This window comes from Delphinapterus leucas, chromosome 2 (genome assembly GCF_059928025.1).
Source record: "Delphinapterus leucas isolate spDelLeu-1000000601 "Yukka" chromosome 2, BTC_Dleu_Yukka2, whole genome shotgun sequence".
In the NCBI taxonomy this organism is placed as follows: Eukaryota; Metazoa; Chordata; class Mammalia; order Artiodactyla; family Monodontidae; genus Delphinapterus; species Delphinapterus leucas.
The window spans coordinates 86,993,114-87,013,130 of record NC_143130.1 but is presented as its reverse complement, the minus strand read 5'-3'; the positions used below and the strand labels follow the sequence as shown (position 1 = coordinate 87,013,130).

General features: G+C 40.5%; 1 pseudogene; it reads right to left on the bottom strand.

The window, feature by feature from the left end:
• Window positions 1–1,013: 1,013 nt before the first annotated feature.
• On the bottom strand, window positions 1,014–17,569 carry LOC149750194 (uncharacterized; annotated as a pseudogene).
• Between the last annotated feature and the right edge of the window lie 2,448 nt (window positions 17,570–20,017).

The following is a 20,017-nucleotide window of genomic DNA, read 5'->3' as shown; positions in this document are numbered from 1 at the left end:
GGTCTCAGACAAAGATTTCTTAGATAAGACACAGAAAAGCACAAACCATCTAAGAAAAATTGCTAAGGGACTTCCCTGGTGGTTAAGGCTCTGAGTTCCCAATGCAGGGACCCGGGTTCGATCCCTGGTCAGGGAAGTAGTTCCCACATGCATGCCGCAACTAAGAGTTCACATGCCACAACTAAGAAGCCCATGAGCCGCAACTAAGGAGTCCATCTGCCGCAACTAAGACCCAGAACAGCCAAATAAATAAATATGAAAAACAAGAAAAATTGCTAAATTAGAGATCATCAAAAATTTAAAACTTCTAGTCTTCAGAGACACTGTAATACAATGAAGATAAGTCACAATCTGGGAGAAGATATTTACTAAACACATATCTGAGAGAAAGGACTTTTTCCATTGCTTTTTATATAAAGCACTCTTAAAACTCAATATAAATATCCAATTTAAAAATGGATTTGAACAGACACTTCTTTAAAAAGATATTTGCACATCAATAGACACTCAACATCATCAGCTATTACAGAAATGCAAAATGTGGCAAAAACCACGAGATGCAACTACACACCTACGAGAAAGGCTAAATTTTTTTTAAAAACACATATAAGGATCAGGTGACGATGTGGAGCAACTGAAGCTCGCATAAACTGCTAGTGGGAAAGCAAAAAGGCACAGGCACTTTAGAAAACAGTTTAGCAGTTTCTTAAAAAGTGAAATATGCGCTTAGCATATGATGAAGCAATCCCACCCTTAAGTATTTTACCCCAAAGAAATGAAAACATATGCTCGCACAAAACATGTTCACACACACGTGTGTTTTCAGAGGCTTTGTTCAAAACTTCCAAAAAACTAGAAAAACCTCAAATGTTCATCAGTCACTGAATGCGTAAACAAACTATGTATCCACTCAACTAGAATACTGCTCAGCAATAAAAAGGAATGAAATACTGACAGGTGCAACAAAACAGATAAATCTCCAAAGAGATTGGCTAAGTGAAAGAAGCCAAAAACAAAAGGTTACATTCCACATGATTTGTTATAAGACTTTCTGGAAAAGGCAACATTACATGGACAAAAATCAGACTGGTTTTTGCCAGGGGCTGGTAGTGGGAGGAGGATGGATTGACTACAAAGGGACATGAGGGGTCTTTTGGGAGTACAGAAATGTTCTTTACCTCAAATGTGGTGGTGGCTACAGAACTAACTATACGTTTGTCAAAACACATCACACTGTATATTTAAAAACAGTGAATTTTGTGAAGTGAAAATTGTACATTAGTAAACCTGACTTAAGAAAATAATAAAACAAACATAAAAAAAACAAATGAGTGAAAATAAATGTAAGAAAAATCAACTTACAGTTTTTCCAATTCAAGGGTCATCATGACGATGCTTTCAATTGCTGTGACACTTGTGTTGTTCCCATGTCTCTGAAGGAGAAGCCCAAACATGCATGATATAAAACCCAAAGACAAAAATTCTATACTTAAAAAGATACTTAACATGTGATTACTTCAATTCTGGCTTCTTACTTGCCATAGATGATAACTCCAAAGAAGTTAAGTTTCTTCTCTGAAGAAATTTACATTTGCATCATCAAATGAATGACCTTGGTGCTGAACAGCACAATCATTTTTTATTATCCTACCTTCTCATTTTCAATTGCATCTACCTCTTTGATCACTCTTCTTTAAAAAAATAATGTACCCCTTATTCCTTTTTGCTTTCTGGGATAAATAATATTCCTACACGCATCTACATCTTCATAACTATATGTGTTCTTCAACACTGTCCTCATTCTCTGCTGGCTGTCTTACCCGTATATGTTCTTTCTTAATCCTTTTCTTTGCCAATAACTCTTATTTTCAATAACCCAGTTAAAATCTAAATTACGACTTTTTAGCCAAAGTACTCAATCTTTGACGAAAGAAAGAAGGAGCAGAAATTATCTCATGAGCCATGAAACTGTTGCAATACTTACAAATATTTTAATGCTGGCAGTGTAAAAAGATAAGAATCTTCAACTGTTGTCAAAGGTTTACAATTGAGAATTCTGAAAAATGGAATGGAATTAAAATTATCTGCATTTTCAATTACTTCCATGAAAGCTTATATTCATTTTTTTTGGTATGGAACTTGAAGGTCAAAAAAAAACCATTTTCTCACTTTACCTATAAATCACCATTAGAATTTGTAAAACACCCTTTCATTGGGAACTAGGCAGGTCTCTAGACGATAAAGTAGAGAAGAGAAACAAACAAAAAAATAGAAAAAAAGTGGCTAGCATAGAAAAAATATGCCAAAGAACTTTTCAGGTTCAAAACCCTCGAAGTGACTATACTGGTAGGAAGCCCTTGCTCTGTAAAAAAGTACTATTTCTAGTGTCCTCCATAATTCAAGGTGATTTCTTTCATCTCCACAAATTTTTTGAAAATTTCATGATTTAAACTACCTAATTAAAGACAAATATAGGTCTAATTCCTTGGTTCTGGAGCCAAAGAAGAGATAAATCCGAGAGGAACTGGTGAAAGCCATACTACCATCACATAGTCCATGTGTATTCTAGTATCATAGCCTTTGTTACTGTGTATGTAATCACTGGTTTACTTGTCAGTGTCCTAGATTGTCAGCAACTTCAGAGCAGGGACCACACTTTATTGTCATTATTATTACTGTGCCTGACATAGTGGCTATATATTTACTAGGTATTTAATAAATCTTTGCTGAATAAATAAATAACATTTTGTTTATATATCAATAAAATAAACAAATTAATTTGGGGGAACAAAATTTTATTCCAAAATGCTGGAATAGATTTTCTTCTTAGTTCTTTCTTTTTTTTTCTTCTTCCTTTGCTCTGTAAAACAAATAAGGGAAAAAAAAACCCAAAAGAAACAGGAAGAAAGAAAAGAATATATGACTTTAGGTTAACTCTACTCAAGAATTACTAGTGTACTTTTGCAGAATATTGTAAAGATAATCATCAAAACTAATATCTTTTGGGTTGCCAGGGATCTGTGATCAGCATTTAACATTTAATCCTCACAGTAACCTTATGTGATAGATATATTACCCCATTGTACAAATGAGGAAACAGAGGCACAGAGAAGTTACATAACTTGTCCTAAGTCATCAAATTAGTAAGAAGCAGAGCTGGAATTTGAACTCAGTTCTGACTCTAAAGCCTGTGTTTAACATGAATGAGAAAAATAAAGGGGGGTTTTTAAAATATCTCTCATTTTAACCTTAATTTGGAGAGCACTAAATATAGAAATACCTTTTCAAACTTCATCTACCCATCTGGGAAAGCCTCTATGAGAATTATATTTTCTCTTTTTATTTATTTATTTATTTTTCTTTTTATTTATTTTTTCCTTCATCATCTCCCATAATAAATATTTAATTAGCCTATGGTCATTGAGACTTTAGAGATTTTAAAAAACATTGCAGGAAAATCAGTAATAAAATGATGGAGGAAGGACATCTAAAAATTCATCCCTCCATAGAAGCAACAATAACAATAACAACAACAACAAAACTGGCAAAAATGGTCAGAATCAACTTCTTCTGAACTCTGGAAATTTAACCAACAGGCTCGCAACACAGTGGGGAGCAATTTATTCAAGGAAAACAAATTAATTTCTGTAAGAACAATGAGATCTGTGTTGCTTGAACTTGTCCTTGACCTTTGCTCTCCATGCCAGTGGTAGCCTTGAAAAACAGCCCACATCCCTGGTATCAGAAGGAGCAGCATGGTCTGGGAGGTCCTTCAAAAAGACTCATTCCCAAAGAACTGTCATTGTTTTACATGTCTGGTGGTCCCCTGGAAGACCTCACGTGAAAGGCTTGTCTTTGACCTGACCATGAGCAGTCTAGTGAGAAAAGCCTCTCCTCAGGTGGCATTTCGGAAAACATTTTGAAGCAAATATTTTAACATGGCACTTGCATGAGACAATGGATAACAGTTTGGGGCAAAAAACAGCCCAACCAAAAAGCTTAAAAACAAAAGCTGAGGTATGAGATGTCCACAGAGACTGAAATGTTCCAATGTATTCCTGGGAAACTGGAAGACCACAAGACATATTCCTGGGAATCTAGGAAAATAACTGTTAGCATTAATAAATGAATTCAGCGAGGTTTCAGGATATAATATCAACATTATTTCTAGGGCTTCCCTGGTGGCTCAGTGGTTGAGAGTCCGCCTGCCGATGCAGCGGACACAGGTTCGTGCCCCGGTACGGGAGGATCCCACATGCCGCGGGGCGGCTGGGCCTGTGAGCCATGGCCGCTGAGCCTGAACGTCCGGAGCCTGTGCTCCGCAACGGGTGAGGCCACAACAGTGAGAGGCAGCATACCACAAAAAAAAAAGAAAAGATTTCTACACACCAGCAATGAGTAATCCAAAAGTGAAATTAAGAAAACAATTCCATGTGTAACAGCATCAAAACAAATAAAATACTTAGGGAAAAATTTAACCAAGTAAGTACAAGATTCGCACTGAAAAGTAAAAAACTGTTGAAAGACATTGAAGAAGATCTAAATAAATAAAAAGACATGCTGGATTCATGGACTGGAAGATAGTCATATTAAAATGTCACTACTTCCCAAATCGACCCACGGTTACATTGCAAATCCTATCAAAATCCCAGCTGACCTCTTTCCAGAAATTGCCAAGCTAATTCTAAAATTCATATGGCAATTCAAGGAAACAGAATCACCAAAACAATGTTGGTAAAGAACAAAGTGGGAGGACTCACACATCCTGGTTTCAAAGCTACTGCAATCACAGTGTGGTACTGGAATAAGACAGGACATGTAAATCAATGGAACATAAATGACAGTATAGAAATGAACCCTCATATTTATGGTCTATTGATTTTCAACAAGCATGCCAAAACAATTCAATGTGGTAAGAAGAGTCTTTTCAAATGATGCTGGGACAACTGTACATCCACACACAAAATAATGAAGCTGCACTCCTACACTTCACACCATATATGAAAATTAACTCCAAATGGATCAAATATCCAAATGTAAAGAGCAAAGGCTATAAAACTCTTAAAAGAAAACACAGGAGTAGTCCTTACATTAGACAACAGTTTCTTAGATATAATACCCGAAGCACAAACAACCAAAGGAAAAATAGATGAATGGGATTTTATAAAAATTAAAAAGTTTGTGCTTCAAAGGACACTATCAAGAAAGTGAAAAAAACATATAGAATGGGAGAAAATACTACAGGTGGGAAGAATAAGATGCAGTTGGGAGAAGAAAATATAGTAGTTGCAAGGTGTGACAGTCTCAAAATTTTGAACTATTCCAAATAAAACAGCCACCCTAAATCATGGCAAAGGGCAGACCCAAGTTATTTTTGTTTTTAGCGTTTACGCCTTTCTAAATCTGAGAAGCTGCCAGGATTCTAGTACATAGCAAAAAGTGATGACAACACCCTGAAGTGTGTAAGCTTTTGTGTGTACATAGCTATCTAAAGGAAACCAATGCTAGTTGACTGGGGGAGCGTTAGGGCGGCTCTGTGACCACAGCTCAGTTTGCCTTCATAGTGTGGCCCCCCTCCCTCACTGATATTCTCCAAAATGGGGTAAATAATTTAATAGGGATAAGGCTTTGATTTTCCTCTTATTCTCTCTTGTTCTTGGTTCAATATTGGTGTACCACAGACAAGACAGCATGTGAATGCACTCTGTCTGGTTAAGTTATATAGCCTTTATACATTGTAGAGTCCTTCAGTTTCTAAAATCATGGAGCTTGTATTGTTAGAACCAATGAAGTGACTAAAAGAATCTTAAAAATAAGCCATCAGTCTGCACCTGCCTAGGTGAATAAAGGAGAAACACTATAAAATCAGAAAGAAAAAGTATACTTAACATTTAGGATTATCAACCACTGCTCCTTTTCCATAATATATTTCATTCCTGATTTTATCTGAGAGAGATATGATTACTACCACCAGTCAAAAAGTGATACTTTAGTAATTAATAAACTCTTGGTTCATCTTTGAGGTAGATTTCGGATTTAAAATAGACTACCACGCTGCTAACTACTTCACCTGATGTTTGTCAATAACATAGAAGCTTCATTCAAGAAACCTACTGACTTATAATTACCTGAAACCCGGTGATGAATCAAGGTTTTGTGGGGCCTGAAGCTCATCTACTTTGGGAAATCCTATCTAATAAAAACATGCAAAGTTGTGAATACAAAAATTGCTAGGACACCTCTCAAGACTTTGGAAGGGACCTATGCAAGTGAGGAGCCCTGAAGCCTAAGCTTCATTGAATTCATGATAAATCCACCTCAGTTGAGGCCCTTTCCCAAACTTATTTAATGCAGGCAACTTATAAACACCCCAATAATACGTCATTATAGGTAGTAAAATGACTTAACTCAAGGGTGGCATCTTCCCTTGGTGGCTTGCCTTTGGAAAGAGATGCAATAAAGTTTTTATCTCACCATGGCAAATATTTCCTGAATCAAATTTGCTTTGTCTATTAGAAAGACTTAGCCCAAAACAAAGACTTACTATACTGTGACAATCTTTTGAAAGTAACTGTGAATGAGTTTTAGGAGTACAGTACTAATTTATTTCCAACTCCAGATAGTTCTGATTCTTTCACTAACTTTTTCGGTCATTAGAGAGGAAAACAAATTCAAAAGGAACAAGTTGGTGCCTCTTCCATTACAAATCTTTTCTAACCTACCACCCACTTTCTACTTCATCCACCCCCTCCCTTACCTTGTTACCCTGCTGCATAGATGCTAGAATGGCTCTCATCTGTGTTTTCCCATCAACTTTCATCTTTCTCCTCCCAGTATGAAAGCTTCTTGGGGACAATGTCCTTGCCCTATGTGTCTTTGTATCCCCAGCACGTAGTACACTCCTGACACACAGTGGGCATGGTACTCAGTGAATGTTTTTGAATGAATTCATTAATTTTTAAACTGTGATTGATTGATTGATTTTCACAATATATTTTCCGGTGTTGCCTACATAACTATAGTGAAACTCTGATTCTTATTAGGAACTCTTGGTGTTATAGGATGTTTAGGAAAGGTGGTGAGTTTAAGACCTTGTATTGTCGCTACTAAAACCTCCTGGTGAAGGAACCTCATCAGCCTGCTCTCCGATGTGCTGGCAAAAGAAAAACTGACCCTTGGTGCTCTCTCCCCAAGGTAGGCATCAGCAAAGTAACAAGGGAAAGGAAGGAGGCCACTAAAGATAGGCATCTGCAGGAATTTCTAATCCAGTTCCAGACACAGCCTCAACACCTTCATTAACCAAAAATGTGTGAACTGTGTGAAACTGGATTTCTGACCCACAAGACAGGTAAGAGAGTCTTTTCCAAAGCCAGGTGTAGAAGAGCTCTTTTTTGCCTTGAGTCTAAAATCGCCTTCGGTCCATTGAATGCACCCACTATCATTTCCTTGTGTCATGAGAAATCACAGAATTTTTGAGCTGAAGGGGTGTAAAACCCACACTTCTTATTGAAGAGTAGTCAGCAAAGAACGTATATTGTATTAGGCTACAGCAATGTATTTTCCTTATATTTTTCACACTACAGCTGAACACAAACAACGTCTTTTTCCATATCTCAAAGGTTCCTATTGGCCACAAACATTACACTTCAGAGATATATGCTTTTTGAAAAACAATGTTCTGGTTGGCTGGGGAGATCCCTGTGGTGGGTGTTCAGGAATTCTTTCTGCTTTTCCATTTAAAAGAGCTAATAATGGTTGGGGAAGCACCCACACCTTTTGCTCCCTGAAGAATTCGGTGCTAAACTTAGTTCTTTGCAGCTCTGTGTTGCATACATTTTAAGCAGTTAGGAACTTTGCACATGAGCGGGAATCAAAGTTAAATTCAAAAGTGGAACTTCATGGGCCATTCGCATATTGGAGAGGCATCAGTGGGTTTCCATGACAATGCTAATTTGAGTGTTTTGGCTTGGTGCCTTTTATTGCCCGAGCCAAAGTTCAGTACTATGGAAAGCAGAGGGTTTCATATATGAGTTAAACAAGTCTCTTGGCCTCTTTGTACCTAAGTTTCCTCATTTGAAAAAAAAAAAAATAAATGGCTCTCAAGACATCCTTACCAGAATTCATACTGGGCTTACACCCAGCTAACCAATAACTGCATCATGTTTTTATACACAGTTTTTTACATGTATTCATCTTCTATTTCACTTACTACTTGTGTAAAAACTTCATTCCATGCCAGGCCTGAAACGTTCCAAAGCTCAGTTCTGTGAGTAAACTGCAACCAAGATTTCTACAAAAAAAGACACAAGCAAAAGAAAAAGAAAAATATATATAGTTTCAGAATATTTATCCTTTGGCAATAATTCTAATTTATCTATGATGAAACATAACATCACTACTCCCTCCATGCACTAAAGAAATCTCACTGTGGAAGATATTATGATTTATACTTTCATGATTATATATGTGGTGCATTACATACAAAATAGTAAATGCTCATTAAATACTGGTCTTAAGTGATCTTTATTTCTCTAGAAAGGCAGCACTATAGACATTTTTGGCTGGGTAATTCTTTGCTGTGGGAGGCTCTCCTGTACACTCTTGGATGTTTACTAGCATCTCTGGCCTCTGTCCACTAGATGTCAGTAGCATATACAGATCTGACAAGCAAAAATGTCTCCAGACACTACTAAATGTCACCTGCGTGCAAAATCACCCTGGGTGAGAACCACTGCTCTATAATGATTCACTCTGATCTGTGTAATAATTCTCACACTAATCTTTGCTAGAGACAAAAAGGATTTGCTACAAAATTTTACTGGTAATTTTAATCATCTTTCAAAATGAGTAACAAATTAATTTTATAAAAAATTAAGCTTTATAAAAATTCCAAATATAATGAAGTTATATTTGTAACTTACATAAACTGCAAAAAAGGTAGTAGTTCTAATGTAATTTTTTCGACAGATGGTATTTTATTGCAGGGAAAATCTCTAGGAAAATTAAAAGGAATATATTGCTTCAATTTGCTATTAGATATCTAATTAGTAGGAATAACTAGTAGAGGTTCGCATGATAATAATAAATAAGAAGCTTTGGTCTAAACTCCAAACCTTAGGAATTACTATTTGAACCTTTCAGAGTTCCTAACCTTGCCTTCACCTCTCTTAAAAGTCTCACATTCAGGATCTTCATAAATTAAATATACAACTATAGATCCTGATGGATTTTGGAGGTAATCTTTCCTGAGAGAAGAAGCATTGATTAGATTCCACCTTTTGTGGTCTAATCAAATTCTAGATTATGAGCCCAAAGTTTTTATCTCTATATATCATTATAATTTCTAATATTAAAAGAAATATTCTTATATTTACGCACTTCCCACTATAGTTCTGCTTTTCTACGCCAATTCATTACCAGAAGAAATAAAAGATAACCTTTCACACAACTTGAAAGGAAGTTATTCCTATCATTAATATGTCATGTTAATTCAGGATTACACTTTCTATCATTTTGACTTTTATTCGAAAATACCTACTCTTGACTATAGCTGACTATCTTACTTCCATTGATTCCAGCTTAGTCTCTCATTTCACCTGGATGGGTATAACTGTCTTCTGACTGGTGTTTCCATCTCTACCCTCTCCCTTTCTAAGCCATCCTCCACGCGATCCCCAGATTAACTCTCCAGAAGTGGTTCTGAAATACCAGCATCACTTGTGAATTAATGAAGATACAAATACTCAGCCCTACTCTGGACCTCTTGAATCAGTAACTGTGGGGGTGGAGCTTGTGTTTTCACAAGCCCTCCAAGTGGTTGGTTCTGTTGCAGGCTAATGCTTGTCCTAAAGCACTGCTGTGGTAACATGCTAGCTTGGCATGTTATCCTTGGCTTGGCCTCCAAAGCCCTAGATGATCTGGCTCTAATCCCCTACTCTTCCCACTTGTACTCTACAGGTACTCAAGAGTATTTTTCCTGTGTTTTGCCTTTCTCCCACTTTCCTTTTGCAACCTTATTCTTCCCAAGATGTCTGTCATTGATACCCAATGGCCCTTCGAGGTCCCGTTTAAACAGCATTGCTCTAGTAACATCTTCCCTGATCCAATTTGAAGTCTTTTTTCCTTCTTTTGTGCTCCAGCACCAACTTGTAGCTCTCATTGCCCATATTCATTTCTTTCTTTAAATATAGCTCTTTTTGCAACCCATTTCCTCTGAGTATAAACTCCTTCAAAGTATGGACTAGATCCTGCTTATGTGCATCGTCTATCATATTTAAAGCCAACACGTGGACATAAAGCAAACTCAAATATTTATAAAATCAACAAATAGCTGGGGAATGGATAGAAGGAGGAAATGACTGTTTTAAAAGAAATGTAGTTTTATTACTTCATGGTGTCTCCACAGCACTTTGTCATTATGGTTTGAGCTTATATGCTTATTTTGCCTATGAGATCATGAGTTGCTAAAAGGAGTCCTGTCTTACCCATCTTCAAGTTTAAAATAAGCCTCTTGTTTTCATCATTTGTCTCTCTTGCTTTGAAAACTTGCAGTGGCTTCCCATATCTTACATCGGAACTTTCAAACCTGCATTGCCGATAGCCAAGGTTTTTCATAATCCTATCTTTCATTGTTACCTAACCCAATTATTTACAGCCAGACTAATCTATTAAATTCTGATCGTCCCTGCAGTCACACCTTTGCCTAGACTGTACTGCCTATTATTTTTCTGACAAATCACAGCCAATCTTTAAGTCCCAGCTAAACATTGAGCTTATCCATGCAGCCTTCCATGACCTCCACACCCCTGTGATTACAGGTTCTGGTGAATTACACCACCTATCTGTATTTCTCTTCATACTTAATTATATATTACCTCCCTTTTAAGGCATATCCCCTTTCTTCCAACTTGTCATTGTCATTTCTGGAGACAATGCCATATACTTCTGTGGCTCCCAAAGTACTTAGCCCTGGGTTGGGCACAAATGGGTGCTACATATAGAAAGCCAGGGGACAAAGTTGAGTTCTAGATATAACTGAGGGATTGAATAATAATAATAGCTACACTAAAATATATGCTAGGCACTGATAGAAGAGCTTTACCTATATTAACTCATCTAAATCTCCCAATGAGATTGGAGTCATTGGGAGATTGAGGAGTCATAGGAGTCATACTATGACATGATGACTACCATAATCCCCATTTTACAGATGAGGAAATTGAGTCATAAAGCTAATAAATGACAGACCTGGGTTCAAATCCAGTTAGTCTGGCTCCGGAATTTCTACTCTTAACCACTTTGTTGTATTACCACCAATGAGATGGGGAGAGGGACATGTCACTGTAAACACGATGGAATAAAGATGAGAGAAGATTAGGTGTTAAGGAATTAAATAATGGGGTAAAAAATGGAGAAGGAAAAAACAAGGGCAATTAAAAGTAAAAGACTGGAGGAGAGGGAAAAATGGTAAGGAAGAGAAGGAAGATAAGGAATCATTGACAAACAAAAGGTGAAAACAGAAAGTCAGTCAATGTGGATTGGGGAGAAAAGGAGGACCCAGGAAGACCTGAAGAAAGGCTGCCATGTCAGGCAGGATGCAGAGAACAAATGAGGAGAGGCGAATCTTACATGATGGTGAAGGTGCCATTGTAGGCGTTAGGCTCTGGCTCAGGCACTCTGTGGAGCTTCTGCTTTGGGCTGAGACCAACACACGCCAGCGTCTCATTTGTGCAGGTACACAGCTCACATATGCTGAAGTTTGTGGTGGCATTCTGTTCTGGCTGCTTCTTTTCTGGGGTATATTTTACACCAGAAAGGCCTGTGGATACTGAATACTGAGTCGAAGGAAAAAGAACTGTCTCAGATGCCCTTGGTTGCTGAGATATGTTAACTCCCAGGCCCACAGGTAGAACTGTGACTTGAGTCAGGTTTGGTTGCGCAAGTGTCACCTCAGGGTGTTTTGGAGGGGAAGCTGTAGTCTGCTGTAGGGATGTACAATGTCCAGCCTCCATAGTGGATTCTGGAGTGGTGGTTTGCTCTAGGTCCACATAATGAACTCTGACGCTGGATGATGTTGAATGCTGACCTTGATCCTTACTTGGATTTGGAACTGTCACATCCTGTTGGAATGGAGATTGAAGTACAACATACTGAGGTGCCTCTGGAGGCTGAGTTGGGGTGTGCTGCATGATTGGAGAAGGTACAGTCTCCATATTGGATCCTACAGTAATGGTAATTTCCACATCCATAGGTTGAATTGTGAGTTGAATCAGGTTTGGCTGTGCAAGTGTCATCTCAGGGTGTTTTGGAGGGGGAGCTGTAGTCTGCTGCTGGGCTGCAGAATGTTCAGACTCTGTAGTAGGTTCTGGAGTTGCGGTAAGTTCCAGGTCCAAAGGTTTAACTGTGATACTGGGTGATACTGGATGCTCAGCATGATCCTGATCTGGTGCTGGAACTGTCACTTTGGAGTACAATGGAGACTGAGCTACAACTTCCTTAATGAGCTCTGGAGGCTGAGCATGGGTCTGCTGCATGGTTGGAAAAGGATCAACCTCCAAAGTGGATTCCAGAGTTAACGTAAGTTCCAGGTCCAAAGGTTGAACTGTGACCTCAGTTAAGGTTGGATGCTGAGCCTGAACTTGCTCTGGATTTGGAAGTGTCACTTCGTGGTATGTTGGAGGATCTATAGTCTCCTGCAGGGGATTGGAATGATCACCCTCCATAGTAGGTTCTGGAGTTGTGGTAAGCCCCTGGTCTAAAGGTTGAACTGTGACACTGGGTGATGCTGGACGCTCAGTGTGATCCTGTTCTGGTGTTGGAACTATTGGGTTCTGATATACTGGAAGCTGAGCTACAGAAACCTCCTTAGGTGGTTCTGGAAGCTGTGTTAAGTTATCCTGCATGGTTGGAGAAGGTTCATCCTCCTTAGTGGGTTGTGGCCTTATGGTCAGTTCAAGGTCCAAAGGTTGAATTGTGACCTCTGTCAAGGTTGGATGCTGAGCCTAAACTTGCTCTGCATTTGGAAATGTCACCTCGGGCTATGTTGGAGGAACTGCAGTCTGCTGCAGGGCTGCAGAATATTCAGCCTCCGTTGTAGGTTCTGGAGCTGTGGGAAGACCCTGGTCCAAAGGATTAACTATGACTCTGGGCAAGTTTAAATGCTGAGCTTGACCCTGTCCTAGTGTTGGAATTGTCATCTCATAATGCACTCGATGGAGTTTGTGCTACAACCTCCTTAGGTGGTGCTAGAGGCTGAGATGGGGCCTCCTACTCAGCTGGAGAAGGTTCTGTCTCTTTAAGGGGTTCCAGAGGTAGGCCTGGGAACGCCTGTTGGACTGGAGAAGATTCCATGTTCTCAGGGGGCTGTAGAAGATGAGGAGGGTCCCTTGAGGGACTGGAAATAGTTCCACCTTTGCAGGGAGCTCTGATGAATGAGCCTGAAGCTCCTGCTCTGTGGGAGAAGGTACCACCTCCTTAGGGGGCTACGGACATATAGCTGAGCTCCCCTGGGGAACCGGAGGCTGAGCTGGGGCCTCGTCCTGGATTAAAGAAAGCTCTATCCCTCCAGGGGGATCTGGAGTCTGAGTAGGGTCCTCCTGCTGCACTGTAGGATGTTCAAGCTCTTACTGGGCTCTAGAGTTAAGACAACCGCAGGATCCAGGGGTTCAACTGTGATATTAGACAACACTGGATGTTCAACTTCACCTGGACCTAGATGTGAGAATGTCACTTCACTATGTACTGAAGGTTGAGCTGCACCATCTGTAGAGGCCCCTGGAGGCTGAGTTGGGTGCTGATGCTGGACTGGAGAAGGTCCAACCCACTCAGTGGGGTTTGGATGCTGAGCTGAACTCTCCTGCTGGCTTGGAGAAGGGTCAGTTTCCTCAGGAAGCTCTTCAGGTTGTGTTGGGGCTCCCTGCTGAACTGGAGAAGGTTCAACATTCTCAGAGGGGGTTGGATGCTGATCTGAAGATTCTTGCTGGACTGACAATGGTTCCAACTGCTCAGGGGACACTGTAGACTGAGCCGAGGTTTCTTGTTGGGGTGGAGAAGTTTCAACGTCATTAGTGAACGCTGGAGTTACGGTAAGTGCAAGATCCACAGGTTTAACAGTGACATCAGGCTGCTACAGAAGCTGAGCTTGATCCTGACCTAGAGGAGAAACTGTTGTCACAGGATGCTCTGGAGAGAAAACTACAGTCACATTAGAGAGCTCTGGAGACTGAGTTGGAGAGGATTCCACCTCACCATGAGACTCTGGATGCTAAGCTGTGGCTTCCTGCTGAGGTGGAGAAGGTACAACGTCAGGAGCCTGTGAGAACTGATCTGGAGTCTACTGCTGGCTTGTGGCAGGTATAACCTCTTCTCCACGATGCTCTGGATACTGAGCTGGGGTCTCCTCTTGTACTGAAGGTTTATTATATGTACTGTCTTCTAGAGTTCGGCTGGAGCCTCCTGCTGAACTGGCAAAAGTTCAACCTCCTCAGGTGGCTGTGAAGGCAGTGTGGGGGCCTCATGTTGCATTATAGAAAATTCTGCATTAGTAAGGGGCACTGAGGGCTGAGCTGAAGGCTTGCGCTGATTTGGAGAAGGTCCCACCTCTGGAGTGGGTTCTTTTCTTATGGTAAGCTCCACGTCTGCATGTTTGACAATGACACCGGATAAGTCTGAATGCTGAGCATGAGGGTGACTTGGAGGTGAAACTGTCATTTCATGATGCTCTGGAGGTTGAGCTGGCTGTTCCTGTTGAGTCGGAGAAAGTTCCACCTCCCCTGAAGAAGGCTCTGGAGGCTGAGCTGGTTGCTCCTGCAGGGTTGCAGAAGTTTCTATCTCCGCTGGAGACAGAGCTGGGATCTCCTGCTGGGTTGCAGAAGATTCTGCCTCATTAGGGGTCACTAGATACTGAGCTGAGGCTTCCTCCTTGGTTGCAGAGGTTTCAGGTTCTCCAAAAGACTCTGAAAGCTGAGCTGGAATGTCCTGCTGGGTTGCTGTTTTCACCTCCTCAGGAGGCTCTGTAGGCTCAGAAGGCTGAGTCGGTTGATCCTGTTCACTTGGAGAAGGCTCAGCTTCCACAAGAGGCCCTGGGGGCTGACCTGTGGGCTCCTGCTGGGTTGGAGAAGGTTCAACTTCCCCAGGAGGCTCAGAAGGCTGAGCTGGTTGCTCCTGCTCCCTTGAAGGCTCAACCTCTCCAGGAGGCTCTGGAGGCTTAGCTGAGGTCTCTTGTTGGGTTGGAGAAGATTCTGTCCCCTCAGGATGCTCAAGAGGTGGAGTCAGGGCCTCCTGCTGAGCTGTAGGAAATTCAGCTTCCGTAGTGGGCTCTGGAGTGATGGCTAAGTTCCAAATCCAGAGGTTGAAGTGTAACACTGGGCAAGTTGGAATGAGCGTGACGCTGAACGCCAGGTAGAGATGCTACCTCTTCATTCACTGGAATTTCATGTACATACTCAGTAGGGAGACCTGGAGCCTGAGTTGGGGTGTCTTGATAGAGTAGAGAAGGTTCACCTCCTGAGGGCTCTCTGGAGGCTGAAATGGGGTCTCCTGCTGGACTGGAGAAGGATCAACCTATTTAGTGACCTGTGGAGTTATGGTAAGTGCCAGATCCATAGGTTTAATAGTGAAATTGTACAAGTTTGACTGCTGAACTTCATTTACCCCATGATGTGCTACTGGTCGAACTACAAGCTCCTTAAGTGTCTCCAAAGGCCAGGCGAGGGCCTCTGGAGGACTTGGAGTTTCTAGTTCCTCAGGGGCCTCTGAAGGCTGAGATGGAGCCTCCTGCTGAAGTGGAGGTGGTTCTACCTCTTCAGTGAGCTCTGGATGACGAGTTTGGGCCTTCTTCTGGGATGGAGAAATATCTCATCCTCCTCAGAAGACTCCCTGTCGTGTAGCTTTTGTGCCATATTTTCCTTGCGTGTGGTGTGGAGAGGCCTATACGTATCCCTATGTCAAAGTGGCCGTCTTCTCCCGAAAGAGCCCTCCTAGAAACAGAAAGGGAAATATTAATTCTGCATCTCCCCTGCTTTCTCTGGCCACAGTACTTTCTCCTCCTCAAACTTACCTGACTCTCACTTTCCCCTGAGCTTCTCTTATGCAGCAGAAATCGAAAAAAGCCCCTTGGAGGAAAACACACACAGTTAGTGTTACATGTCGTTTTTCATCTCTCTCACAATGTGTTATCTCTGGTCGTATTAGGACTAAATGGGTACCTCAGTCCATAATCACAATGAGCAAAATCACAAGAGACCCGGGATCTTGAAAATCATTGCATGCATGCTGTCCTTCCAGAAGTTCTCTGTGTCTGTCCAAAATGGCCCCCTAGTGTCTCTGGGGAGACTTTTACATGTAGCTTAGCATGGAGTATAGGCAGGATTTTCAGCCCCACTCACCTTTCTTGGTCCTTTGACAAGTGACATCGTGCAGAGAAAACACTGCACAACGGCGCTGGGCAGAAACACGGTACTCTCTAGATGCACTTCACACTAGTCCGCTTTGGACATAGTCGCACATGCAGCATTTGCTGGGGGTGTGGGTGTGGGGAGAAGGTGCTTTTATTGTCCTGGCTGCTCTATCCTATAAGTTGAATCACACCAAGTAAACACCTGAAACCAACGAGCAAAGTTATCTATACCTCTCTGACTTTCATACTGCAGGATGTCACTGAGGTGTCAGTGACTTGTGGGATCAGTTTAAAGGCCATGACCAGCAGGCAAACACAAAATACTCTTTTTGAATACAAATAGAAGAGAAAAACATCAGAGTGCACAATAAGTTTGTTTCAGAAACTACTTATGTCCATATAGTATGTGTATACCGAATTGTGACACAAAACGTAGCTCAGAGCCCAGGCACAGTGCGATCAGTAGAGAAGTCCTCAGTGGAAAGGGACCCTCTTCTTTTTGATAATCACTAGCAGTATGACCATGGGGCAAAGTATTTTCCCTTTCTCCTTCTCCATTTCCTTATTATTAAAGGAAGAGACAAACTACTGTCTAAAGTTTCTCCCGGTTAAAATTCTATGAGGTTTGGATAAAGGCAATAGAGAGTAGGGGCATAAAAAGCAGTAGGATGAGAAGCGAAGTTTCCTTGCCAAATTACAGAAGGGACTCATATGTTCTACCTTTTGTCAGCTTTGAGTGAGGCCAGCCCCTACATCCCCAACCATGTGGACTTCCCTACCCTGGAGCCTCCTAGAAGGCCTCTGGCCTGGCCTGATGCCTAGGAACCCGGTATCAGGCCAGCAGGAAGAGGTACAACCAAAACCTGTCCCCGTCCACCCTCTTTCCTTAAAGGACTAGTGAAAGCAGATGAATCGGTGCCAGTCCTGTTCTAAGTCAGCTTGGGCTGGGGAGCTAATTCTGCTAATAAATAAATTAGGGTAAACCATTAGGGTAATTAAACATTCTTCCTGCCTTTGGTCAGGAAATTGAAATAGATGAGTTCTAAGTTCTCCTCTAGTTGTAAAATTCTGCTTTCAAAACCAATATTTACCTTCTGCTTCTTTTATCTTCCTCTTTTGCAATTCTATGAGAATAAATCTGTTTTGAAAGAAAACGTGATCATGATTAGCCATTACAACTATTTCCAAATCCTTATTCATTCCTTTTTACTTTAAATCTTATCTACCCAGTGAGATGATAACTTTTTTAAGGAAAGGAATTCTACCCTGTTTAATAATCCTTTGACTCTTCCACAGTACCTAACATAGGGACTTGCATGCAGCAGGCGATATATTTTATTGACTGTTTTAGATGACGTTCAACACATAATTCCTAATAAAAACTCTTACAAGTAGGAAAAGAAAATAAAAGTATCTAGCAGAAACCTAAGCATTGTTTTAAAGTCAAGACCAAGAGTAGGATGCCCATGATTACTGTTACTATTGATCACTGTGGAGGAGGTCTTAATCAGTATGATAAGAAAAACGAAGTATTGGAAAGGAAGAGACAAAAATATTTGCACGTGAAATGAGAGAGACCTAAAAAGACCAAAAGAATCAACCGAAATTTTATTGGAAGCAACATGAGTAAGATGGCTCCATACAAAATCAAGAGATCTGCATATAAGCCTCAATAGCTTTCCCATATAACACAAATAACTAAGAAACAGAAGAAACATCCCATTTACTATATCAATAGAAAGGCATTAAGTACCTAGGAATAAACTTAACCAAAAATTTGTAAGACCTATGTGATGAAAATATTAAAACTTTTCTGAAGGACATTAAGAAGATGTACTTACATGGCATGAGATACCATCCTCCTAGAAGGTTGTAAAGAGATCAATTCTCTTCACAGTAACCTCCAAATTCAATGCAATCCATTTATAGCCAAAATAATTTTTAAATAAAACCTGGCCAGCAGACATTTGGTAGAGAATATATGTAAGAATAGTTATGAAATGTATGAAAAAGAAGGTCAAAGAGTAGGATCTTGCCCTCCCAGATATAACATATGTTATAGAACAACTGGAATTAAGCAGTGTGATATTGGTACTGGTACAGGACAAGATAACTGGATCACAGAATAGAGTCCAGATAAAGATAGTATATTAGACCAGGGAAGAAAGACTAAACCATTCAGTGAAAGCTTTGAAAACAATTAGATCTTCATATAGGGGGAAAATGTTAGATCCCCTACCTCAGCCACACGAAAAAGCAAATACAACAAATTCTAGACAGATTATTAAAGTACTTGAAGAAAATATTATGGATTAGTTTTACATCATAAGGTGACAAAGGCCTGGCTAACAAAACCCACAGCACACGAGCCATGAGGAGAGGTCGGGCAGATATGGTGGCTGACTGTCAACACACATCCTACTCTTCACAGCCCTTGTCCCCTTTTTCCCTGCATTGTTTGTCTTCTTCTTGTTGACTTATAAAACTCTTGGGAGTTCCCTGGTGGTCCAGTGGTTAGGCCTTGTCTCTTTCACTGCTGTGGACAGCCCGAGGTTCAATCCCTGATCAGGGAATTAAGATCCTGCAAGCTGCACAGCATGGCCAAACCCCGCCACGCCCAAAGAAACAAACAAAAAACTCATTATAGTAAAGAAATACTGGCTTTCATTGAATTTCAGTGTTTCGAAACTTTCCAGTTTTTTTTGTCTCTAAGGAGACAAGAAAAAAGAGTGGAGTAGGGAGCACAAGCTTTGCAGTCGGTTGAAGCTGGCTTCTGCTTTTGGTTTGGCCACTGGGGCCTTACATTGATCTCCTTCATCTATGAAGGAGGGATAGTAATATCATCCTTACAGGACTGTGGGCATTAAATCAGACAATATACGGAAAACTCTTCCTCTTAAGCTTGGCATGAATCAGTGCTAAGCTGGTGTCACAGACAAGACGGTGGAATATATCAAAGGCTCTGCTTGTGGCATCAGGCTCTGAAGGCTCTTTCCCACCATAAGATTATAAAAATATTGCTTTTATTTTCTTCTAATACCTTTATGTGGTCTTTCTTCACATTTATGGAAATATGTTTATTGAAGATGAAAAATGGGGATCTGCTATTATTTACCCCCCAAATAGTTAGGCAGCTATTCTATCACCATTAATTCATTTTTTCCACTGATTCGAATATTAAAACATGACATTTCAAAAGTCTTAAGAAAACATGGGTCTATTGCTGGACTCTATGCTACTTCAAATAAATATTCGGCTGCATTATTCCTCACTGTGGAATTGACATAACGCCTCATCTCTCTTCTGTTGAACACCATTATTGTCTACCATAGGAAGAGCACTGCATGGCTCCTGTCCTCAAAAACCTTATCATATAAGTGGGGAGAGGAAAAAATGGTTAGGACTCCTCGCTTTCACTGCCGAGGGTACAGGTTTAATCCCTACTTGGGGAACTAAGATCTCACAGGCGAAATCAAAACAAAAGGAAACAAATGCAAGGTTAAACTACATAGAAGTTAAAAACAATAAAAAGGGGACTTTACAGAAATTGTAAAAAAGCAAAAGGACATATGCCAGCTGGAGATGTAGAGAGTACAGTGTGGGCAATGGCCAATGACTAGC